At 33.7% G+C, this 27,447-nt stretch overlaps 2 long non-coding RNA genes across 2 annotated transcripts; both read right to left on the minus strand.

Annotated features, from left to right (window-relative positions):
- Nucleotides 1-18,312: 18,312 nt before the first annotated feature.
- LOC112711224 (uncharacterized) lies at nt 18,313-19,591 on the minus strand. Its single transcript, XR_011865918.1, has 3 exons — nt 18,935-19,591; nt 18,711-18,853; nt 18,313-18,623 (listed from the first exon to the last, which is right to left on the minus strand). It is a non-coding gene; the product is annotated as an uncharacterized lncRNA (long non-coding RNA).
- A 3,368-nt stretch (nt 19,592-22,959) lies between these two features.
- Nucleotides 22,960-24,454, minus strand: LOC112711225 (uncharacterized). The gene is made up of 2 exons (XR_011865919.1): nt 24,338-24,454; nt 22,960-23,768 (listed from the first exon to the last, which is right to left on the minus strand). It is a non-coding gene; the product is annotated as an uncharacterized lncRNA (long non-coding RNA).
- Nucleotides 24,455-27,447: the final 2,993 nt, after the last annotated feature.

A 27,447-nucleotide genomic window follows, 5' to 3' on the forward strand; every position in this document is an offset into this window, starting at 1 on the left:
TTCTTTTTCTTTTTTTAACCCGCAAGGGTGGCTTTAAATACCGTCTCTTAGAAGGTAGAGAGAGTACAATGAACCAAACTCAACATTTGAAATGGAGCACCTATCATCACCATCATCCACAACCATTCAAACTCCCAAAACCAAGAGATTTAAAGATGCTATAATCAGTGCCTTGACATGGGGGGATACCCAGGAGAAAGGCGAATGGTTGAAGAACATGAGGGGACAACCATCACAACCTTTCTTGTCGGTCTCAACCCACCTGGCGGCATTGCCCCAGTTCTGGCCAATGGATACGTCCTGTGTCCACAAAACGGAGAACCAGTATATGCAGTTGCGTTGTATGAAAAGAGGAGTATTTAAGTTTTTTCATGGTGTTAAACAGCATCTCTTCCTTTGCTTCATTGATTATGTGCCTCTCCCTCTCAACCACCGTGTCCCTACGTGTCTCTTGGCGATAGGAATGTGCATTTTTCTTACTATCCTTGCACTTACTTACTGCTTTGGTGTGCATACATGATCACTCCCGATGGCTTCAGATCTTACCTTTTTGCCAACAAGACATTCAAAGTTTGGTCTTATTTTGTTGGCACTGCGGGGTTACTCCTTATACAGTGGCGGATCCAAGGGAGGGCCTAAGGTGGCCATGGTCCCCCCAAAATTAAAAAAAAATAGTAAATAGTAATAATTAATAATATTAAATTTATTTTTATATATAATATTGAAAAAAATATAAGTTATAAAATTTTATAAATTAAAATAATTAAAAACTGCACTTTGTATTAGATATTTGAATTATTATTGCTCTTGTTAACAAATAGTTTATTCTAATAATTAATAAAAATGATTCTATTATACTAGTTCAAGTCCATACTATTAATTAAAGTAACACTAGTACATTTTTCAAATATTTGTTTCAAACCATCAGGCGCCACTTTTCTCTCTCTTTTAGTGGTTTTCAAATTTTTGGTCTTCTATTCTTCTCATTCTAATTTTCTTTTCATACCAAAACAAGACATATGAAAAAAAACTATTGAAGAGAAGTGAACAGCAAAATATTAACCATTGAATGCACAACAAAGATTCAAAGAGGTATATTTCAATTTTTTTAAGTTAATAACAATGTCAAGTATTATTCATATTATTTATTTAAAATAATTAATTTATTTTTTTTATAATGGACAATGTTCAAAGATTGAAGTGAGGGCAAAACTCAATAGAATTATTTTTGGGTGAGACTTGGAACAAAAAAAACCAGGTAAATCAATAACTTTATTTTTTGTTATTATATATTTATGTTTCTAAAATTATTTGTTATTGCTCAATAGGTTTAATATTTTTTTTAAAGAAAATAATATATATGCAATTATTTTTGTTTTTTTTTTTTGTTAGATAGTTCAAGTTAAGTTAAAAATGTCAAAGATGAAAACAATTCACTCATTTTTCAAGAGAAAAGAGAGAATATATGATGAACAAAATTCAGCTTCAGATTCTTTGAGTAATGTTCAAAATATTATTGAACAACCTGTGACACAACTTGTTGAGCAAGATATTCAACCCCCTGCTTCCAAAATAACAAGGACTGAAATAGATCAAGTTAATATTGATACATCGATGCGTGATCCCGGAAAGCGTCCGCAAATTTGGAATTATCCTATCAATCAACAAGATGAAATCCGTAGAGCATACATAAAGTTTGAACCATATCAATTTATTATGGATGAGTACCCTCTTTCTGGTCTAGAAAGTCATCCTCGTCATTTCAAAGCTCATTGGTTTAAGAGTTTTTCTTGGCTAGAATATTCGCCAGAAGTGGATGCTGCATTTTGTCTTCCATGCTATTTATTTTCTAGAAAATCAAGTCCATTCACATCAGGAGGATTTCGCAATTGGAAAAAAGTGAATAATGGAAAGGATTGTGCATTTTTATCTCATGTGGGTAAATCTCTTAATTCTCCTCATAATATTGCTGTTAAGTCTTGTAAAGATTTGCTTAATCAATTATATCACATTGACAAAGTATTGGCTAAGCAAAGCTCACAACAAGTTTTAAGCAATAGATTGCGTCTTAAAGCCTCTATTGATACTGTCAGATGGTTAACGTTTCAAGCTTGTGCTTTTAGGGGACATGACGAGAGTCATGAGTCTCAGAATCGAGGAAATTTTTTTGAAATGTTAAAATTATTAGCTTCTTACAATAAAGAAGTGGATGCAGTTGTTTTGGATAATGCTCCTCAAAATGCAATATACACATCACCTTCTATTCAAAAGGAAATTCTACATGTTTTTGCTAGAAAGGTGCAAAATGAAATTCGCAATGAGATTGGTAATGCAAAATTTTGTTTGATTGTTGATGAAGCTAGAGATGAATCTAGAAGAGAACAAATGACACTTGTTGTTAGATTTGTTGATAAGCATGGATTTGTCAAAGAAAGGCTAATAGATGTTGTTCATGTCAAAGATACTACTTCTGCTACTCTAAAACAAGAGATTTGTTATGTATTATCTCATCACAATCTCAACATTCAAAATGTTCGAGGTCAAGGGTATGACGGAACTAGTAATATGCGTGGAGAATGGAAAGGGTTACAAGCTTTAATTATTCAAGAATGTCCTTATGCATATTATGTTCATTGCTTTGCTCATCAATTACAGCTAGCTCTTGTTGCCGCGGCTAAAGAAGTTGTTGATGTTCATGCTTTTTTCCAAAGTTTGAGTAATATTATCAATGTTGTGTGCTCTTCTTGCAAACGCAATGATGAATTACGATCTGCTTATGCAACTAAAATTTTTCATTTAGTTGCAACTAATCAAATTGAAACAGGAAGAGGAGCAAATCAAATTGGCACATTAAAAAGATCAGGAGATACTAGGTGGAGCTCTCACTTCAACTCAATTTGTAGCCTTTTACGTATGTTTGGAGCAACAACTTCAGTTCTGGAAGATTTGGCTACTAATGAATTTACATATTCTCAACGTGGTGATGCTACTTATGCTCTTAAATCTTTATTATCATTTGATTTTGTTTTCATTTTGCATATGATGAAAGAAATCATGGGAATCACTGATAAACTTTGTCAAGCATTGCAACAAAAATCTCAAGACATTTTGAATGCTATGCATCTGGTTTTTAGTACAAAGTCATTGATTCAATAGTTAAGAGATAGTAGTTGGGGAGCACTTTTGGAGAAAGTTAGTTCTTTCTGCAATGATCATGCTATTCAGATACCTGATATGGGTGCTTCTTTTAGTGACATAATTCGGTCTCGTCGTAAAAAGGATGTTGTCACTATTGAACACCATTATCGTGTTGACATTTTTACTAGCGTGATAGATTTTCAATTGAAAGAGCTAAATAGTAGATTTAGTGAGCAAGCAACCGAGTTCCTCATATTGAGTACATCTTTAGATCCTAAAGATGCTTTCAAGTTATTTAGTGTTTGCAACATATGCAATCTTGCAAAGAATTTCTATTCTTTAGATTTTTCTGAGCAAGAAAAGATTCAATTGGATTATGAGTTACAACATTATGAACTTGATGTGGTTAAAGCTCCAGATTTTCAGAATTTGTCTACTCTTGCTGAATTGTGTCAAAAATTGACAGAGACAGGAAAATCAAATATATATCCTTTAATTGATAAATTAATTCGTCTTGTTTTGACTCTTCCTGTGACAACAGCAACAATTGAACGGGCCTTTTCAGCTATGAAGATTATTAAAACAAGGCTTCGAAACAAGATGGAAGATGAATTTTTAGCAGATTGTATGATTGTATATATTGAAAAAGAAATTGCTTCAAAATTCACTTCAGAGATGATAATTGATGATTTTAGTTCCATGAAGCATCGTCGAGCAAGTTTAAAAATATCAAAATCTTAAAGTATGTAGTTGAACATTGACTTTTATATAATATAATTACTTTTTTGATATATATGCTACAAATCATATTTTGTTAATTTTTTGTTATATTTTATATTTAATTGGCCCCCTCTTATGAAATTTCTGGTTCCGCCACTGCTTATACTACGATTTGTTATTTTATGTTTTCAATTTGGACCAAAGTGAATATTCCAAATCTCGAGTAATTATTAGTGTAAGATCCAGAATTTTTGAAAAGTTTTATTACGAACTAATTTTAAATTATATATTTAATTACAGTTTTAATTTCAGAAATTATTTTATTAAAAATAATCAAAGACAATTTTGATTAATTGAATTTGAAATAAATTAAGATTATTATTCAATTTATAATTATTGAATTATTTTTTATATTTAAATTATAAAGTTGATAGTTATGAAATAATAAAATTTTTTATATAATTTGGATTAAATAATTAATATTTTAAATATTAATACTGCTATTTTGGAAAATGAAAAAATTAAGTATATTATTTCTAATTTTTAGATTTGAACATTTTATTGAAAATAATTTGTGAATTTGGTGAACAAATAGAATTTCTATACATCATTATTGTTAGATTAAAATTATTTCTAATTACTATATTACCCCTACTTTTATTTGAATTACAAAACTAACCCTAACCCTAATTTTACTAAAACATCCAAACCCTGAAACCTTACCCGGTTACCCGTTTTTCTCCCTAAGACCCAGCCGTAGCACACACAATGTTTCCCTCACCTAGTAGCAGTAGCACACATAGCTTTCCCTCCTTATTGAACGAGAGAAAAACGAAGCTGAAAGGAGAAGGGGAGATTGAGTTGCGGCAGGGAGGAGAAGAGAAAAGGGAAGGGCACTAGCACCGGTGGGCCTCGCCACCACCATCGCCGCCAAACCGATACACACAGAGAGAGAGAGAGAGATGGAGCTCGTGCCTCATCGCCGTCACCCATGGAGCCACGAGCTGCGCCCAGATGCCGCCGCATCGCGTCGAGGAGGAAGGCCGAGATTGAGCGACGCTGGAGGAGAAGAAGACGCGAGCTGGAGGAGCTGCGTCTAGTCGCCGCTGTTGCGCCACTGACCGCCACCGTTTCGCCGTCGCCGTCTGATGAGCGGATATTTTATATGCTTTTTTGTGGTATTTTCATGTAGTTTTTAGTATGCTTTAGTTACTTTTTAGTATATTTTTATTAGTTTTTATGCAAAAATCATATTTCTGGACTTTACTATGAGTTTGTATGTTTTTCTGTGATTTCAGGTATTTTCTGGTGGAAATTGAGGGACTTGAGCAAAAATCTGATTCAGAGGCTGAAAAAGGACTGCAGATGTTGTTGGATTCTGATCCTCCTGCACGCAAAATGGATTTTTTGGAGCTACAGAAGCCCAATTGGCGCACTCTCAATTGCGTTGGAAAGGAGATATCTTGGACTTTCCAGCAATGCCTAATAGTCCATACTTTGCCCGAGATTTGATAGCGCAAACTGGTGTTTTAACGCTAACTTTTTACCCTTTTCTGGTATTAAATGCCAGAACTGGCATAAAAGTTGGAGTTAAACGCTCAAACTGGCACCAAAGCTAGAGTTTAACGCCAGAAATAGCTTCTACATGTGAAAGCTTCAATGCTCAGCCCAAATACATACCAAGTGGGCCCCGGAAGTGGATTTTTGCACTATCTATCTTAGTTTACCCATTTTCTGTAAACCTAGGTTACTAGTTTAGTGTAAAAACTACTTTTAGAAATTCAATATGCACCTCATGACATTTTACATATGAATTTGTATCTTCTACGGCATGAGTCTCTAAACCCCATGGTTGGGGGTGAGGAGCTCTTCTGTGTCTCAATGGATTAATGCAATTATTTCTGTTTTCTATTCAATCACGCTTGTTTCTATTCTAAGATATTCATTCGCACTTCAACATTATGAATGTGATGATCCGTGACACTCATCACCATTCTCAACTTATGAACGCGTGCCTGAAAACCACTTCCGTTCTACCTTAGATTGAGCGTGTATCTCTTGGGTTCCTGGTTCACGAGTTTGATTGCCTCTCTTGACAACAAAGCATTCAAATCTGTGAAACTAGAGTCTTTGTGATATAAGCTAGAACCAATTGATAGTACTTTTGAGATCTAGAAAGTCTAAACTTTTCCTGTGGTATTCTGAGTAGGATCTGGGAAGGGGTGACTGTGTCGAACTTCAAACTCACAAATGTTAGGCGCAGTGACAGTGTGCAAAAAGGATCAATGGATCTTATTCCAGCACGAGTGAGAACCGACAGATGATTAGCCCTACGTAACCCGTAGTTGGACCATTTTCACTGAGAGGACGGATGGTAGCCATTGACAATGGTGATCCACCAACATACAGCTTGCCATGGAAGGAACCTTGCGTGCGTGAAGAAGACAACAGTAGGAAAGCAGAGATTCAGAAGACAGAGCATCTCCAAAACCTCAACCTGTTCCTCATTACTGAATCACAAGTATTTTTTATTTCATGTTATTCATTATTCTTAAACAAAAATCATTTTTATCATTAATCTCCTGACTAAGAGTTACAAGACAACCATAGCTTACTTCAAGCCGGCAATCTCTGTGGGATCGACCCTTACTCACGTAAGGTATTACTTGGACGACCCAGTGCACTTGCTAGTCAGCTGCACGAAGTTGTGTATCACGATTTTGTGTACCATCATCAATGGGGTTCTGGCAGGTGAAAGGGGACGCACAAAGAGGAGCCCGACGTGCGTGGAGAAGAAAACCGAAGAGGGAGAAGAGGAGAGAAGGGAGTTGTGTCGGACTGCCGCATGTGAGGAGTGCCTCTGTTGGAACCACCGCCGTCACTGCCAGCTTCCACCTCCATCGTGGTTGGTTATGGATGAGAGTGGAGGAAGCTGCCTCTGCTATCGGAGAACGCTCTGCCGGTAAGGGTTTTAATTGTGGTTTCTGTCCTTTTTGGATTTCGATAAGGTTTTGATGCTGCGTGGTTATTATAGTTGATCCACCAGAGCTTCTCACACTACCAGAGCTGCTGCCAAGAATCTGCTGCTGGAGAACGCCTCTGCTGCCACAGAGTTCCACCACCGGTAAGAGTTTTAAGTTTGGTTTCTGCTCTTTTAGAATTTCGGAAAGGTTGTTAACACCGCGTGGTTGTTACAGTCACCGTCACCGGGGTTTTTGCTCGCGACTGCCACTTAGGGTTATTGTTGGAGCTATTGCTGGGTTGATTCAGAATCTCAGCTGCTTTATTTTGTTATTTCGGTAAGTAAGTATGTTTCGAAAAGCCTCGTGTTAGTATTTTGTTGTGTTTGGTTAATGAATATGAGTTTTGGTAACGTGGGGTCGAGTCCTGATTATTATATTGCGATTAGAGTCGTAGTGGTTGTTGAGAACGCAAGTGGAGCTGAGGTTTTGGTTACAGTCGTTTCGGGTCGAGACGAAAGGAATCAGTTAACGAGGTTGGGTTGTGGTTTCAACGTGTCAAGGTAGCGGCTTTTTATACAAACTAATTTATTTTAAATTAGAAATTGTTATAAATAGATATGTTGTGCGAAACATATTTCTGGTGATTATGTGAGTCATATGAATTGTCTGATTTTGTCCTAAATGCAGATGGTTGCCTGTTTGATTGGGATAATGTCTGCTTTGATAAATTAGAGATTTCTGGATTTGGTTGAATTGAAATGATTTTTGATAATCTGAAAGTTTGAGTTTTTATTTTATTGGAAACTGATTTGGTCTTGAACTTGTTGGAAAGAGTTAAGGATTGGTTTGGTTGGGACCCGGACAGGGTGGCAGAGTTCAAGTTTTAGGGGAGATATTGCCAAAATTTCTATAAAATCCAAGACTTTGTTTGAAATGGTATTTTAAGAAGGAACGGATTATGCCTTGAATTGTATTACCGATAAAAGAAATAGATTGAACCCTTTTATTAAAAAAATTGTTATATTTTGAATGTAAACTATTTTAGAAAAGACTCATGTTTTAAAGTCGATTTAAAGATGAAAAGAATCAAGTTTTGGAATTTGATTGAATAAGAAAATTTGAAGGAGTTTTAATGGAGTTTGATTAACTAATTTCACTTTATGACATTTTAGGAAGAGTTTGAAGTATTTTCTGAAACTTTGACTTAGTAAAATTGAAACACTTTCCGAGCCTTTGGAAACAGATTTAAGAATGAAACTAAAATTAATTTTCGATTTAAAAATGATTTGGTTTTGGCTTAAGTTTAGTTGGTTTTGAAATTGGTTCAGAATAATTGGAAAGACGATTTGGTTTTGTTTTAAATTCTATTCTATCTATTCAAATCAAGAAGTTAAAGTTTCGGAGGTTTTCAACGAATTTAAGAAATGAGTTAGGTTATTCTCCCCTAAAGTCTTGAGACTCCGCTGAGGAATTTTACGACCAAATCTTGATTTAGAAATGAATGATTTTGAGTCTTTCAAAGAGATTTTGAACTTGGCATGGTTTTGTGATTGTTTAGATGTGTTGGAAAGATGTGGAAAGTGGCTCCGTTTTGAAAAGTGATTCTTGGCAAGATGTGAATTGAATACGTTTGTTATTTAAAAGAAAATGGGCCAAGAATGAATTTGAAATAAGTTATTGAGCCTAATTGATTATGGATTCCTTCAAGAGTGATGAGTTATGGTTTGGTAGGCATAAGGATCAGGTTTGTCCCGCTTATGCTGAGATGCGATTGTTGATAAGTCATTGGCACTTGGCAAGGACGGTGGTTTAATCCCGCTTGTTGAGGGTGTAGCACCCGCGTAAGGACGCTGGTTTAATCCCGCTTACGGTGGAGGCAAGGACGGTGGTTTAATCCCGCTTGCGTGTTCCTGGGGAAGGACGGTGGTTTAATCCCGCTTGTCTTTAGGACCTACGGGTAAGAATTAGGTGGTTGGATCCCGCATATCCGAGTCGTGTTTGGCAACGTAACCGACACGTGAGCTCATGGCCAGTAGGACAGGCATGCATCATATGCATTTATGTGACATTGTTTGGATGTGCATATTGTAATTGGTTTGCCTATGTGAATACTTATGTTAACTACTAACTGCTATAATTGTTGTAATTGCTATTGATTGTATTTGAACTACATTAATTGTGATTGTGTTTGATTGGTTGGTTTGTGATGAATTGGTTGATGATTGAGTTATTTGGGCCGGGGGCCGTGTTGGATTGGATGGGCTTGAGGCCGTGGTTGGTATGTTGAGTTCTAGTTTTGTATAAAGTATCTAACCGGTTCAGCATAGATTTAATGAACCTATGTTTGGAACGGGATGATCATTTATACCGCGTAGGTAACTGCTTTCATGGTTGTGGTCTAGAAAAGTATGGAAAATCAAACTCTTACAGCCTAGATTTAATTAAACCTATGCTTGGGACATGTTGGTCATTCATACTGTCTAGGAAAAACTTTTCAGATTTTACAATAAAGGAAAAAGCTTTTATTCTAAAATATTTGAGAAATTTACCAAATCTTCGAAAAGGATTTTTCTGGATTTCGAATGTGAACTCATGGTTTTTGGAAAGACTCATAAGATGAGCAATGATCACTGTACTCTAAGGATAATTTTATTTTATGTATCTTGTTATAGCAATTTCTGTAATCCTATAGTGAGAACAAGCGAGGACGACATTCTCACTCCTCTACAGGTTATTCCTTTTCAGGATATGGACGACGAAGCTTCAGAAGAGTTATGTTTATTTTCTATTTATTCGGTATTTTTGTATTATCTTAGCTATTATGTTTCCCTCGCCATATCTTTATTAAGTTTGTAAGAGGGATAGAAAATTGTGATATGTATGTTTGTAAGCTAGTGTTATATATATATATATATATATATATATATATATATATATATATATATATATATATATATATATATATATATATATCTTAAGGTATTGTATCTGGTTTGTATGTATTTGTATGTTTATGTTTTCAACGAAAAAGTGTTTTTGAAAGGTTATGCGATTTTAAGTTTTAAACAGGCTCCTATTTTAGTATTAAATATGTTTAGAGTTGTCGTAATGCCCAAGCTATCAGAGTGATGCAGCCGGAAGCGTGACATTCGGATAGTGAGGGTGTTATAATTGTGGTATCAAAGCACTTCTTTCCTGTAGAGCCTGAGGAATGGACCGACTATGCTTCAATTGCATACTCTGAGCGTTTGTCATGTAATAGTCTTGTTCAAATAATAAGAATTAGAGCTTTTTACACATGACAGTCTATTGATTAATGCTGTTAGTCTTGCATTGCATAACTCCTTGTGTTAAGTTTGGCCGGCTTAAAACGAGTGGATTATGTATATGAATGTACTAATGGGTTATCATAGACGAGATACGAGTAATAGGTAACGCGACTCATTGGTTTTGGGAACATTAGAAACTATTTCTCGAGGTTACTCAGTTATGTACTTTGGATTCTATCGGAGTCATGTAACTTATTGTTTCTTAACCCATCTTGATGTTCTTGTTGCCTTTTCTTTTGGATAGTAGTTTGATGTTTTCAATCCTATTTTTATGTTCATATGCATTCTTATTTGATCCTAAATTGCATATGCCGGTTTGAATTTCTTGGTGTATCTGTCTTTCTCTGTTCGAACTCTTTTCTTGATCCATGTAATTTTTTGACATGACTTTGAACTTGTCTTGATGTAGTGTGCCTTTTTATGTCCTTACTCTGAGTCCTTTTTAAAAGAAATGGTGATTCAGTTTTTCTCTTAATTGAATATATTTATAACCAATTTTCAAACTTTTATAAAATCACTTTTGATTTGATATACACCTATCTATATAAAACTTTGAAAATTCCTTATACAACTTAAAAACTATTTATTTCTAATACCTCGCATGTTCTTTTACTGGTTTATGAAACTGCACTTGCTTTAAATACAATTTGACTTTTCAAATAATTTTACTACGATTCCTATACATAACTTTATTTGATGATGTGCTTAGGTATTTTTTTTTTAATTCTTAAAGGAAAGGATTTTCGCTTTTATTCTAGTTAGCTTTCGTCTGACAAATTGACTTTAATTTAGCATGATACATTATTTATACATTCGTTGTTCTTTTGAAAATATTGGGTTCATACCTTCCCTCTCAAGTATGGACTAATTCTTTAAGCTTTTGTTTCTATGGTTGTGATACTTGATTTAGTTTTTAACTATTCTTTTCCTTTTATGAACACCAGCAGTAGTCTTAATTTTTCTTCTCTTGTGAGCTTCATACTCCTCTAAGTCAGCTTGAATTTGTTTCTATCTAGTGCGTTGTTTGTCCTCTTAATTGTCCTTCTTTAGTCAAAGGTTCTTTCTTGAAAATTCACTGTTGATTGAGTTGTCTTTTCTTACGAGTTTTGTATTCTTTTGGACCAATGAAAAACTTATTTGATGTCCCATGCTTCGTGGATCTTGTTTGAACTCCCTTGAATTAAGATCCTTTCTTGTTTGGTCTGATTTCTTTTTAAGTACATCTTAATATTCTTGAATGTTCTTATGTGATGACAATTTCAAGTGTATTCTTAGAGTTTTGATGTGAACTTTCGAAACAAGTTTTGGATTCTCTTAAGAAATTTAAATTAATTCTTCTCGCTTAAATTGCATCCATAGTTATTCTTTAAATTGGCAAAGTTGTTTTGAAGTTGGCATGCACTGTTTTAAATAAAGTTTTGAAATCGACTGATAAGCAAATTTTTACCTCGAAGTTTTCTTTTCCAAATAGAGTTTAACTTGTTCCATGTTTGCTATAAATTTTATACACGTTTGTTTGAATTTAAACTTTGAGAATTCTTGAACAAACATTTGATTTTCTTACAACCGTGCCACAATTTCAATGTGTACCTTTATTTGATTGAGTACCTAAATGTCTTCCAGGATTTTCAAAATTGTTTGGCCTTAACTCAATTGATTTTCATTTTGCAAACCTCACCTATTATGTCTTTTACTTGGAAGCTATTTAGACAAAATGCAATTTTGTTTTCCTTTAACCATATTGCAGTTTTGATATATGTTATGTCACCCTTTTGTGAAATGGCAGTTACATACTTTTCTTTTAGCACATGAGGTGATCTTCTTTATGTTTTTTTCATTCTTTATATTCAAATGTATTATGTGTATTTAATCATAAATTTTAAACCTTAAGAGTGTCATCACTAGATTTAGTTAACCTTCTTTTATGATTTTATACTTTTTAACTCAGCTTGATTTAGTTCCAAACTACAGCCTTGCTTATCCTTTTTGTGTTCCTATCAGTTATCTCTGATTCAGGAGTCACCCTTGAGGTTGTTAAACAGAATTTTTTTTCAATACTCTTCATCGATTGTACATCCTTGTTTACTTGTAGATTTAGCAGTTCTTTCAAAACTCTTGCAGAGATTATCCTTGTTGTTTGTCCTTCTTTTTCGAAGTCTTTTATCCTTCTGAATAAACTCGAGAATTGTTTTGATGTCACGTGCGATCTTTAGATACAGTAATGCGATGCTTTAGTTCTCTAGATTGTGGTTTGTGGTTATGGAAAGGGAAGCGGTAAGTGTCCGACGTTATGAGAAGTTATGGGAGTTTTGTTTCTCGCAGGAGAGTTTCGGATGTTAGGCTTGTGACCAGTTATGGGGTTGTGAAGTAATTGATGGAGTTAGAAAGTTGATACTTGGAAAGGGGTACGAGATCTGTGAGTGAACGTTATATCTTTTGTTAGATACCAACCTGCTTTGTAGCCTTTTTGCCATGTTAACCACCGCTTTGCTTTATGAACGCCTATCTTGACTTGCACCCTATTTTGTTTCTCCAAGCTTTTGTAAAGTTTTGAAACCATATAACCTTTTTGCATCGAGCCTATCTTGTATCTTTTACCTTACATTATACCTTATCCTTATATTTAAACCTTATGGTTATCCGGTATTTGAAATTTTATACATATGTGTGCTAAGATTTTTTATTTTCATAAAAAGTATTTAAAAAGTAGAGTGCTAAGTCTATGTATGATCTTTTGTATTACTTTAATTTTCAAGGATGAAAATTCTTATAAGGTGAGTGGAATGTAAGATCCAAAGTTTTTGAAAAGTCTTATTACGAACTAATTTCAAATTATACATTTAATTACAGTTTTAATTTCAAAAATTATTTTATTAAAAATAATCATAGGCAATTTTGATTAATTGAATTTGAAATAAACTAAGATTATTATCCAATTTTATAATTATTGAATTATTTTCTATATTTAAATTATAAAGTTGATAGTTATGAAATAATAAGAATTTTTATATGATTTGGATTAAATAATTAATATTTTAAATATTAATACTGCTATTTGAAAAATAAAAAAATTAAGTATATTATTTTTAATTTTTAGATTTGAACATTTTATTGAAAATAATTTGTGAAATTGGTGAACAAATAATATTTTTATACATTATTATTGTTGGATTAAAATTATTTCTAATTACTATATTACTCCTACTTTTATTTGAAATTATAAAACTAACCCTAACCCTAATTTTACTCAAAAACCCAAACCCTGAAACCCTACTCGGTTACCGTTTTCCCCCTAGGACCCAGCCGTAGCACACACAATGTTTTCCTTACCTAGTAGTAGTAGCACACACAGCTTTCCCTCCTTATTAAACGAGAGAATAACGAAGCTGAAAGGGGAAGGGGAGACTGAGTTGCGGCAGAGAGGAGAAGAGAACAGGGAGGGGCACTGGCACCAGTGAGCCTCGCTACCACCGCCGCTGCCGAACTGATATAGAGAGAGAGTTTGCGTCGGAGAGAAAGAGGGAGCTCGTGCCTCATCGCCGTCACCCATGGATCCATGAACTACGGCCAGTTGCTGCCGCGTCGCGTCGAGGAGGAAGGCCGAGACTGAGTGATGCTGGGGGAGAAGAAGACGCGAGCTGGACGAGCTGCGTCCAGTCGCCGTTGTTGTGCCACTGACCGCCACCATTCCGCCGTCGCCGTCAATGGGGTTCTGCCAGAAGAAAGGGGACGCACAAAGAGGAGCCTGACGTGCGTTGAGAAGAAGACCGGAGAGGGAGAAGAAGAGAGGAGGTAGTCGTGCCGAACTACGGCACGCGAGGAGCGCCTCCGTCGAAACCACCGCCGTCACTGCCAGCTTCCACCTCCATCAGGGTTGGTTATGGATGAGAGTAGAAGAGGCTGCCTCTGCCACCGGAAAACGCTCTACCGGTAAGGGTTTTAATTTTGGCTTCTGTCCTTTTTGGATTCAAGAAGGTTTTGATGCTGTGTGGTTATTATAGTTGATCTATCGGAGCTTCTGGCCGCTACCGGAGCTGCTGCCAAGAATCTGCCGCCGAAGAACACCTCTGCTACCATGGAGTTCTACCACCGGTAAGAGTTTTAAGTTTGGTTTCTGCTTTTTTAGAATTTCGGAAAGGTTGTTAACACTGCGTAGTTGTTACAGTCACCGTCACGGGGGTTTTTGCTCGCGACTGCCACTTAGGATTATTCTTGGAGCTATTGCCGGGTCGATTAGGAATTGCAGCTACTTCATTTTGTTATTTCGGTAAGTAAGTATGTTTCAAAAAGTTTCGCGTTAGTATTCTATTGTGTTTGGTTAATGAATATAAGTTTTGGTAATGTGGGGTCGAGTCCTGATTATTATAAGTTGCGATTAGAGTCGTAATGGTTGTTGAGAATGCAAGTGAAGCTGAGGTTTTGGTTGCAGTCATTTCAGGTCGAGATGAAAGGAGTCAGTTAACGAGGTTGGGTTGTGGTTTCAACGTGTCGAGGTAGGGGATTTTTATACGAACTAATTTATTTTAAATTAGAAATTGTTATAAATAGATATGTTGTGTGAAACGTATTTCTAGTGATTATATGAGTCTTATGAATTGTCTGATTTTGTCCTGAATGAATATGGTTGCCTTTGGATTGGGATAATGTCTGCTTTGATAAATTGGAGATTTCTGGATTTGGTTGAATTGAAATGATTTTCGATAATCTGAAAGTTCGAGTTTTTGTTTTATTAGAAACTGATTTGGTCTTGAACCTGTTGGAAAGAGTTGAGGATTGGTTTGGTTGGGACCTGGATAGGGTGGCAAAGTCCAAGTTTTAAGGGAGATGCTGCCAAAATTTCTATAAAATACGAGACTTTATTTGAAACGGTATTTTAAGAAGGAACGGATTATGCCTTGAACTGTATTACCGATAAAAGAATTAGATTGAACCCTTTTATTAAGAAAATTATTATATTTTGAATGTAAACTATGTTAGAAAAGACTCATGTTTTAAAGTCGATTTAAAGAAGAAAAGAATCAAGTTTTAGAATTTGATTGAATAAGAAAATTTGAAGGAGTTTTAATGGAGTTCGATTAACTAATTTCACTTTACGACATTTTAGGAAGAGTTTGAAGTATTTTCTGAAACTTTGACTTAGTAAAATTGAAACACTTTCCGAGCCTTTGGAAACAGATTTAAGAACGAAACTGAAATTGATTTTTGGTTTAAAAATGATTTGGTTTTGGCTTATGTTTCGTTGGTTTTGAAATTGGTTCGGAATAATTGAAAACACAATTTGGTTTTGGTTTAAATTCTATTCTATTTATTCAAATCAAGAAGTTAAAGTTTTGGAGGTTTTCAACGAATTTAAGAAATGAGTTAGGTTATTCTCCCTTAAAGTTTTGAGACTCCGTTGAGGAATTTTATGACCAAATCTTGATTTAGAAATGAATGATTTTGAGTCTTTCAAAGAGATTTTGAACTTGGCATGATTTTGTGATTATTTGGAAGTGTTGGAAAGATGTGGAAAGTGTCTCCGTTTTGGAAAGTGATTCTTGGCAAGATGTGAATTGAATACGTTTGTTATTTAAAAGAAAATGGGTCAAGAATGAATTTGAAATAAGTTATTGAGCCTGATTGATTATGGATGTCCTCAAGATTGATGAGTTATAGTTTGGTAGGCATAAGGGCTAGGTTCGTTCCGCTTATGCTGAGATAAGATTGTTGATAAGTTGCTGGCACCTGGTAAGGACGGTGGTTTAATCCTGCTTGTCGAGGGTGCAGCGCCCGCGTAAGGACGGTGGTTTGATCCCGCTTATGGTGGAGGCAAGGACGGTGGTTTAATCCCACTTGCGTGTTCCTTGGCAAGGACGGTGGTTTAATTCCGCTTGTCTTTGGGACCTACGGGTAAGGACAGTGGTTGGATCTTGCTTATCCGAGTCAGGTTTGGCAACGTAACCGACACGTGAGCTCATGGCCGTAGGACAGGCATGCATCATATGCATTTATGTGACATTGTTTGGGTGTGTATATTGTAATTAGTTTGCGTATGTGAATACTTATGTTAACTGCTAACTGCTATAATTGTTGTAATTGCTATTGATTATATTTGAACTACATTAATTGTGATTGTGTTTGATTAGTTGGTTTGTGATGAATTGGTTGATGATTGAGTTGTTTGGGCCGGGGGCTGTGTTGGATTGGATGGGCTTGAGGCCGTGATTGGTATGTTGAGTTCTAGTTTTATATAAAGTATCTGACCGGTTCAGCATAGACTTAATGAACCTATATTTGGAACGGGATGATCATTTATACCGCCTAGGTAACTGCTTTCATGGTTGTGGTCTAGAAAAGTAAGGAAAATCAAACTCTTACATCCTAGATTTAATTGAACCTATACTTGGGACATATTGGTCATCCATACTGTCTAGGAAAAACTTTTCAGATTTTACAAGAAAGGAAAAAGATTTCGTTCTAAAATATTTGAGAAATTTACCAAGTCTTCGAAAAGGACTAGATTTCGAATGTGAACCCATGATTTTCGGAAAGACTTATAAGACGAGCAATGATCACTGTACTATAAGGATAATTTTATTTTACGTATCTTGTTATAGCAATTTCTGTAATCTTATAGTGAGAACAAGCGAGGACGACGTTCTCAATCTCCTATAGATTATTCCTTTTCAGGATATGGACGACGAAACTTTAGAAGAGTTATGTTTATTTTCTGCTTATTCGGTATTTTTGTATTATCTTAGCTATTATGTTTTCCTCGCCTTATCTTTATTAAGTCTGTAAGAGTGATAGAAAATTGTAATATGTATGTTTGTAAGTTAATGTTATATATATATATATATATATTCCGTGTACATTATATTTTTTTTCAGACGGACTCGTTTCTTCTCATCATAAAACTAGATACATAACTTTTGATCCCTGATCACATAACTTCTCATCGTTAATATTATCTCATATCCTCAACGTTTTAATTTTTCCATGTAATTTTTAAAATTAAAATATAAATCAATCTAATTCGATTTATTTTTGTATGTACTCTTTTTGAATACTAATTCAAATAGGTTAGTTTTTAAGAAAATAATGTACTTATTTCAAATGAAGAATTTTAAATCACTAGTTTTAAATATGTAGAGTAAGATATAATTTTTAAAAATTAGATTAATTTAAAAATAAAAATTAAATTGATATTATTTTAATCGTAATTTTTTTATAATAATATCATTATTTCCTTTACCGTGTAAACAAAATATTATTATTTCATTTATACTGTAAACGAAATATACATGTCATCTATTTTTAACCTTATTTCGTTTACAGTGCAAATAAAATTTGTACATTATTATTTTATTTATAATGTAAATAAAATAAATATATATAATGAATTTTCATAAAAATACTACAAATTATTTATTTTGGTAAATAAAATATATATTTTATTTTTTTAAATAAAAAATTCCTGTTGTAATAGTTGTTAGAATTTTGAGTTAATCTTGTATGTAGCTAGTCTATTATAGACCCGCGACATTAAAATAGGAATTCCGAGAAGATTATTTGAATAGATAAGACGATAAAAACATTGTGTTCAAATTAAAAATATTGAATTAATGTATTTTATATTTTTATTTATTTTTTATTATTTTTATTAATTTTTTATAATTATATTTTTTATTATTATATTTTTAATTCCAAATTTTTTATGTGAAAAAAAAGAATAAATTGAACTTTTATAATTTATTCTAGTTTAATTTATTATTAAACAAAATATAAAAACACTAATATTTATATCTCTATATTTTGTATTTTATGTTCTTAATGTCTTAATTTATCTTGTTTTCAAAACTTAAAGCAGCGTAAATAATGCTCTCTCTCAATCTAAAGCTAAGCTTTTGATTTTATAACTCTTTTAATTCATATCTTTGTTTTTCACTAACTTTCTCTACATTTTTTTTTTTTGAATTTATCATAGTCTTTTTGTTGTACAAAATTATTGTCAAAACTCTATCATGGTATGACGAGCTTAAGGTTCTACAATATCCATAGTTAATTCATCAAACAACTCATCTTCTGCTACAAGCAACAACAACTTCAATCAAGATCTCAATTAATTTAGAGCAAATACAAAATTATTAAATTAAAGACTTTTTACACCTATTGGAGAAAAATTAGGAGAAAATAATCATCGAACATGTGTATCTATTAAAACAATCTATAGCCACGATTTACAAAATTGCATTTTTCCTGATATAGATCCTCGTACAATTTGCTTCTGAAGAAGATAAACTAGTAAACAAAAATATCTATTTATAACAACTCTAGATAAAATAAATTTTAAAAAAATTCCTACCTCGATAAATCGAAACACATAAACCTTTTTCCTAGGCCCGAAACAACGACAACTGCAACCTCAGCTCCATTCACTTCCGCCACAACAGAAGCAACCTTAATCGCAACATGTAGCCCCGAAGACTAAATTCTAAAACATTAACGTCTCAAGAATCTTAATAACATACAACAGAACAGCGACTAAAAGAGTTCAAAACTGAAACAAGGAATAGCTTACCGTACTAAAGAGGAATGACTAAACCGAGTAGCCGCAACGACAACAACACTCGCTGTAACAACGACTTAGAGCAAAGGCGGCAGCAGTGGGATGGTGGCTCCGATGGCGGCGTACAATAGAGAAACTTGCGGTGACTGTATAACCTGACCCAGACAACCTCGGTAACAACTCACGATAGAACCAACTTAACAGAAAAGAAGATCTAAGGCAAGATTAGATCTTACCAAGCAGACCTAGGCTTCAGTGGCAGTTTCTGGCGGTAGTGGCGGCGGCGTGGAGCTCCGGCGAGGGCAACTGAAACTAACATGCAATGATTGTAACGCTTCCGAAAACTCAAAAGAAACGAAACCCAATACTTAAAACCTTGCCGGTAGAGTTTATCCCGGCGACGGCAATGGGTCTCGGACAACAGCTACGTTCCTTGGAAGCAGAGGCGCGGCCAAAAGCTCCGGCAGCAGCGGATCTGGTTGCGGCTCAGTCGAAGACGGCGACAGCGACGCCACACGCGCGTCCCCTCTCTCCTCGGGAACTCTCTCTCTCTCTCCTCGGTTTCAATGGTGACGACGGCGGCTCCAAGGCAAACCAGCGGCGACGGCGACAGGTCTGGCTGGACGGACCGGCGGCGACGGGCGAGACGCGCATCTCCTCTCCCCGCGGCTGAGCAACCTCGCGCACGTTCTTCCTCTTTGCTCTTCGCGCTCTCTCCCTCCTCCGTGCAACACGGCGGCGCGACGGCAGCTGTACATGGTGGCGGTGGCGCAGATGGCAGCGGTGGTCTCCCTTCTCCTTCCTCTTTGGATCGCAACTCCCCCTCTTCTTTCCTTCCCCTGCTTCCGTCTCCCCTTTCTTTTCTTTCTTTCCTTCTCTGCTTTTGTTTCCTGAAGCAATTAGGTTTAGGTTTGGGGAAGGGGATGGCGGTAGGACAGAGGGTTAGAATTATGATAATTTTAATAAAATTAAGGGTATAAAGTATTAATTAAAAATTTAATTTAATTCTTTAAGTTTAATTTTAAAATATTATTTAGTTATCAATTTGTTAATATAAAAAGTTTTTATTATTTTATAATTACTAAATTTTATAATTTAAATATAAAAAATACTTCAATAATTATAAAATTAAATAAGAATCTTAATTTATTTCAAATTCAATTAATTAAAATTTACTTTAATTATTTTTAATAAAAAAATTTTTAAAATTAAAGTTATAAATAAATAATTAAATTTAAAATTAATTTATAATAAAATTTTAAAAAATTCTGGGACTTACAACTATAGTCTTTAGTGTCATCTTCATCCCCATCATCATCATAATCGTCATCCGAAGAGAATAAAGGTGGCGGCGGTGGCGGTGATAGTGGAACATCAATGGAACTATTTGATACTCTAACTTGGCACAGGATTCGGTGGTCCAGGAACCTTTGGACCACTTAGTGGTCCAAGTAGAAAACATATTTTTAGAGTTTTTTTATCAATTGCTACGTAGTCCTTGAACTAATTTTAATTACAAATCAACCCCATATATTTTATTTAATTATAAAAATAGTTTTTTATTTTATAAATTATTATTTTATCAATTATCTATTATATTTATTAACAATCAAATACAAAAATAACAACCAATTATATTCTCCATTCATCCTAATAATTCCAATTGATTAAATAATTAACTTTGATCTCGTTACGTTCGTCCATGGCTTCCAAATCGTGTTTCCTTGAAATTCAATCGATTGGTTTACACTATATCACAAAACAATCGATTGAAAGTTGTAAGGTAGAATGGTAAAAAGCTTATACCAATCGATTATTTATACTTTCCAATCGAATGAATGCCTCAAAATAATCGATTGTTGTTGTTACTCAATCGATTGAATTCACGAAAACAACATGGATTTGCCAAATACAATCGATTGGAAAGTGATGACATTGAAGTTTTAGCTAAATTCAATCGATTGGTAATGTAATCCAATCGATTGGAATGTGATAAAGTTGAATGTTTTGCCAATTTCAATCGATTGGTAATGGTACCCAATCGATTGAAATGAAACTGTACACTGAAAATTTATAAATTCACCTTTGCTTCGCATGCTGCAATTAATGCATGTTACATACAAGAAACTAAAAAGCACATAAAATAAAAATAGACAATTAATTGCATGATTGTTCTATTTTAAATTTAATCTGTTTGTCCTCTGGTTTTGCGCCACTAAAATAAAATCAAGAAAATAATCCATGTTTAAATCAAAAGCAGGACCAAGATGCTCAACATCCATAATGCCTAATGAAATAAATTATAATGCATGGATCACAATAAAATAGCAATAGTCCGAATAAAGTTTAACAAATATCTATATGGTATGAACTTGTATGACTACTTTATATAGTATAAAAGAGGGACATTTCCAAAATTTTTATATGGTTTATCATATCATTTCTTAATTAATTCTGTAATCTTCTGTTAACTAGGAGGAAAAAATAACTAATTAATAATTTCATAAAGAATTAACAAATTAAGAAACTAAAAAAAGTAATTATTTTTATAATTCAAACAATCAAATTTTATTTTATTTTTTCATCTGGAAATATTTTTTTGTGTGTGATAACATTAGGAATCGATGCAGTCTTTTTATAAAAGAAATGTACTAAAATTTCCAAGTGTTTCTAATCAACTAATAGACTAAAATAATAACAAAAGATTAAAAAAATTAAATTAATAAATAAATAATAACAAAAAAATAGTAAATTTTGATCATTCTCACGTTTTTCAAATATTAATTCTTCGAGCTCAAATGTAGCCAACAAAACAAAGTGGAAGCAGGTGACAACTGCCAATGGCAAAACAATTGTTGTGGTGATGATCACTGACATGGGATCAGGCGTCTTCAATTAGATGAGGCCAAGCCTTTTTAAATGGATTATCTTAATTTTTTAATTAGTTATCGAACATAATTTTTTATTATATAAAAAATATAATAAGAGATCATATTTTATAATATTAATTAAAAGAAAAATAAAAAAATCTTCTCTTTTTGTATATTCTTTTTTTTTTACAATGAATTATTGCATTATTTGTTAATCAGGTAAATTATCGCTCTACTACTCCAAGAATACTTATAAATGATAGTGCTTGTTAGGTACGTAAAACTACCTAATAATTTCTTTTATTCGATAAAAATGGATTGAGTATGATTGTATGAATAACTTTTGGTCTTTTGAATCAGCGGCTCTTATCCTTAAGGTATGAAGAATAAGAGGAATCAAGTGTGGCCCCAGAAAGAAACCAGAAACAATGAACATAAAGATGGGATTGAAACTGACGATTTATCCACGGCAGTTGGAATCCAATAGCGGCTTGAAAAGGATGTGTGTGTGTTAACATTAGACTATAAGAAAGCTAATTAAGGTGGTTAAATATTAACTTCTGAGAAAGCTGTGATTTAGATTTAAATAATCCAGTATCTCCAACTTTTGTATCAGACAATACCAAGCACTTCAGTTGCCTATGACCTAAAAAGCATCGGCCAAAAAAGTCAGTCACATTTTTCTTTGTGTATGGTTATCAAGAGAGGTGAAAGAATTTTGATGCTATGCAATTTGATTTGGTTGAGAATTATGATTCAAGCTTTTATTTCCTTTTTTTAATGTTTGTTTCTTTTGTTTTGGACTAGGTGTAGGCTAATTTGAAGTTTATGGTGGGACAATGAATTAAATCATTTAACTACAATTTAATTTCGATTAGACCACTGAATTATTAAATCAGTAATTCAATCGATCCATTCATTGGTTCAATTTTTACAATTTTAATCTAAATAAATTTTAAATTGAATAAAAATATTTTATTTTTTAAAAAATTATTTTTCTACGAAAAAAACTAATCCAAACTAGTACTATAGGCCCGTTTGAAAATTTTAGAAGTAATTTTTTTTAATTTTTGACTTATGAAAAGTAGTAGTTTTAATGTCTGGTGCAATTTTCAAAACCAAATTGTAATTTTTTAAGAAGCTATTTAGGAGCTTACAGAAAAGTAAAAAAAATGACTTATCTCATAATACTTCTACTTTTCATCACATTTCTATAAAATAAGTATTTTTAGAGTTAAAAATTCAAACACAAAATAACTTATTTATAAATTACTTTTAACAGAATCATTTATTGTTTAAGTTATTTTATCAAAAAGAGCTTAATTAAGTTGATTACCAAACCGGCCTATATAATCCCATCAAACAACAACGTAACTAAGAGGGAGTTTACATGTTGAAAATAAACCATTATATAATTCCACTAAATAAAATACGAATATGAATCAATATTTACAAATTAAATTAGGACACAAAAGATCAGGAATCAAACACGAAAATAACTAAATTGAATTTTTATGTTATACGGATTTCAGATTAGTTCTAGACTTGGAGCAATAGCTGATGAAGGGGCAGCATGAATGATTTGATTTCCTTTCAAGAACTCTTTGAAGGTAATTAAAAGGCGAAAAAGAAGATAGAAAACCACAATTGCAAAGAAGGTAATGACCGATATCATGATGGACAAATGCCTGACGAAGCTGATATTTTGCGGTTCGGTCATGAAAACACCGACGCAATAGGCTATTCCAAGGGCACCAAGAGAGAAGCACATGTCGACCGCCATGAGCAAGATGGCGAGTGGCTTACGCAGAGGAACCCCGCTCACGAGAAAGAAACATGCCAACAGAGACGAAGCGAAAGACAGGTTGTTGAAGGTCACGAATACGCTGAATTGAAATGCTCTTTCACCTCCTGCAATAACGGATATTCCAGGGCATTGATAATTGCCTCCTCCTGATTTAACCATCTTTGAACAACTTACATTCCCGTGGTCACCGTTCTGGACAACGCCGCCCGGTGGATTCAGTCCCGTTTGGAAGGTTACGGTTGCGATCACGGTGGCTACCATAGCCAGGTTCCCTCTTATGTCCTCCATCCATTGCCTGCTCTCCCCTTCGTCTGTCAGCTTCTTCAATCCTTTTATTATATCTTTTAGAATAATTCTCCACCATCTTGCCATTTGAATATTCTTTTGTCCTTTCTTAATTCCAGCCATGATTCACCAATCAACAACAAAAAGTAAGTAATGATGATCTACAACTAGCTAAAGAACTTTATAAGAAGATATTGTAGCCTAGTTTCTACGTACAACTATTTGTTAGTTGTAATAAGGAATTTTAATACAATGAAAAAGGGAAGAAGAAAAAAAAAATTAAACACTGAACCGAAGTTTCATATTTCAGAAACCTACTCAATCAGCCAAATTAAAGTATATATAATATATATGTATATATGCAAATTAATAAAGCTTTACAATAATAAGTGAATTTCAGGTAGTGGCATTTAGCTCTTACAACTCTAGAGGAGGAGTAGTAGTACAAATATAAGCGTTAATTATATGAATAAATACGGAGAAATAACAAAAATCAACCCCTATAGATGATAATTTTTGAAATTGAAATATATGGTAGTTCAGTAGTTGAGACTTTCTTATTTCCCCGAATAAGACCACACATATATTCATGCGTAACTAAGGTACTTAATTGGGGCTATCACAACTCATAGTCATATATAAGGGACGAAAAAGGAGAGGGAATGATTCTAGCTCACCTTGTCTTGCGTAGCTTGCTACTCCTTTCTATTGCAGAAGCTCAATGCATACATGTGAGCTGCGCTATTTATGAAGACTATATATACTAATAGGGAAGTTTCCTATCAAGCTGTTTTCTATTATTATTTAATTATTAATATATAATTGGTTGTACATATAGTAGATAGATGACTATTCAACTCAGAGACCGAAGAAAGAAAAAGTCTAATGAAGTAATAGTGTGATGACTAAAGAACGTAGGCGCCCATAAGTTTACTTTCCAAGTCAATATATATACAAGTTGACAATTTTCTTTTGTTTCTAGAAAGATTCTTTTATTTTATTTTTTAGAAGACTAAATGGTTAAATTTATCCTTTAAAAATTACTCATTTTTTAAATTATTTTTTAAAATTTTTTTAATTAAATTCGTGTTTTAAATATTTTAAATTAGTCACATTAGTTTTTCTGTTACTTTTGTTGTTGATGGCGTCAAAATTTACTGATATACTACATTAAGTAACACCATACTAATCACATTAGCATATTTGACAATGCTAACTGACGGTTAAAATAATAAATTGAGAGAAATTAATTTTAAAGTATTGAAATCTCTTAAGTTAGGATTGAGTTAATCTAATTTCATAAATTTTTTATGTTAGTATTTAATTAGGAGGGTCAAGTGTGTTGTGACATCACTTAACTTGCTTTATCAAAAAATTCTGATGCTATGACCATGAACAATAAAAATCCTTCAGAAACATCAATTTAAAAAGCAAATAATCTTTTTAAGATAAATTTTACGATTTACTTTTTTTAGAATGTACATACTTAGATACAAAATCACTAGCTTTAAGTTGTGCGAGGAGATAGGAGTTAGATCTATTATTATTAAAACTGATTCCAATTAAGCATATCAAGTCATTAGTAGCTAAATTTTAGAAAATATATGCAGAGGAAAAATGAAGTTCTTTTCGAGACTTTGATTTTGTTGCATTGTTCTTAGGGTGTGTTTCTGCCTCGCAAAGCAAATATGATGACCCACAATAGGTTGGCCAAAATAGAGCCACAAATGTAATTTCAGTGAGGATGCGCGCGCGTGAACTAGTTGTTGTTGTTATTAGCAGTACTATGACGAAATTTACATTGCTCTTATTTAGTTTTAGCTAGTAGTATTTTGTTTCGCACATGGTTATGAGAAACCCGGAGTAAACTTGGAACCGTGTACAGGATGGGTCAAGGTTATGAGAATCGGACTGGTCATTCAACTGTTTTAATCACTAATTTATTAGTTTATTGGTTCAATCAGTTTAATTGGTGATTTAACCAGAAAAACCGTTTTAGAATAGAATAATAAATAAATTATAAATAAACATCCTAAAATATAATTATAGTCTAATATAAATCTTAAAATAGCATTAGTAACAATGGAATGTAAAGGGAGCATCATGCTATGGAACACTAGCAGCCACTGTTGCTACATTATCAGCTGAATTCCTGAATTGAATCAAAAAAATAAAGTGAACATTCTAACAGGTCAATACTCAACAACACAAACTTCCCAATATAGAATAGTAATCATTAATTGGCCCAAGCAAAAAATATTGTAATTTGATTTTAGCATAGTTCCCATTTACATTCATAATTGTTTATGTTGAGAGTACACGATACTATTAAAATTATCAAACATTTAACACCATAAACATCTTAGTATTGACACAAAATGATTGCAGTCAGCACATTAAAATTTTACTTATAAAACAACCACCATAAGTTATCAAGTATGCTCAACACTGTCTCATACCTTTCTCCTAATAACTGTTGAGCAGTGCTGTGAGCAGATGAGTCTAAAGGTTGATCAAGGCTGCTATTATCCATGAGTCTAGCTTGAAGACTTGAATCTGAATTTAGAGTAGAAGCTGCTTGACCTTGACCAGAATCAAGTGGTCAGATATACTACAATTTAAGCTTTCAACATTACAATCCAATTTGACATAACCCCAACAAAATAACTTCTTTCTTATGAGAGAAGAAACCCAATTTAGTTATTGTTAATTAGAATTGTGCATTCAAGCAATTATGTAACATTTCACACATTCCCAATAATGAAGTAAACTTCTGAAGATAAGAAAAGTACATAATCGTCTTATATATAGATAATCAGAACTCAACTATAAGATAAAAATAGTATTTGAAAACAAAAGAATCCATCTGAGTGTTGCCAGATGCTTTAAATCTTGGGAAAGTTCTCTTCTCAAGAACTAGTTACACAACTTCATACTTATATTCAGATAGCAATCAAGCTCATGCCAACAAATAAGTAGTCCACTGGTAAAACACTATCAGCAACTGGTAAAACAATTTCTAATACATACAGATTTTCACCATACATATAGAACCATACAATCAGAACCATACATACAAATTTGCAATTTTGTAAAATTTCCACCATTAACATCCAGTACAAGACAGAACCAAAAAAAGAATTGAAGAACCAACCCTTAGAACCAAACTGGAAACAGTTGGAACTAAGACCGAAGCAGACTTGAAGAAAAATGGAACCAAACTTGAAACAGTTGAAACCAAGACCGAACCAAACTTGAAACAGTTGAAATCCTCAGTGAAGATGAAGACGAGAAGCCACTAACCTGGGTCCGTGCTGAGAAGCCAGCGAAGACGAAGAGTCGAAGAGGACCTGCTGAGTTACTGGGTTAGGCGGTGACGATCACTACAAGAAAAAAGGCCTGTCGGCACCCTTTTTTCTTGCCACGCTTTTAAAGCGTGCCCAAAAGTGGTCTATGGGCACACTTGCGAGGGTGGCCACTGATTTGTGATTTAGCCACGTTTGAAAAGTGTGGCCATAGAGAGAAATCGGCACGCTTTTATTAGGGTGGCCACTTATTTAAAATTTGGCTACGTTTTTTTATTACCACGCTTAAAAAGCGTGGCCATAGAAAAAAATTGGCACGCTTTTAAAACGTGGCAAAATGGTTTCATTATCGTGACATTTTAAAGCGTGGCCGTTTCCTCTAAATCTTTCGGCATGCTTTATAAGCGTGGCCACAAAGTTCCAAAAAAAAAAAAAAGAAAAATTCCACCGCTCTTAATTCGAAACAAACAGTTTACACAACT

Source organism: Arachis hypogaea, chromosome 9, assembly GCF_003086295.3.
Source record: "Arachis hypogaea cultivar Tifrunner chromosome 9, arahy.Tifrunner.gnm2.J5K5, whole genome shotgun sequence".
Taxonomy (NCBI): Eukaryota; Viridiplantae; Streptophyta; class Magnoliopsida; order Fabales; family Fabaceae; genus Arachis; species Arachis hypogaea.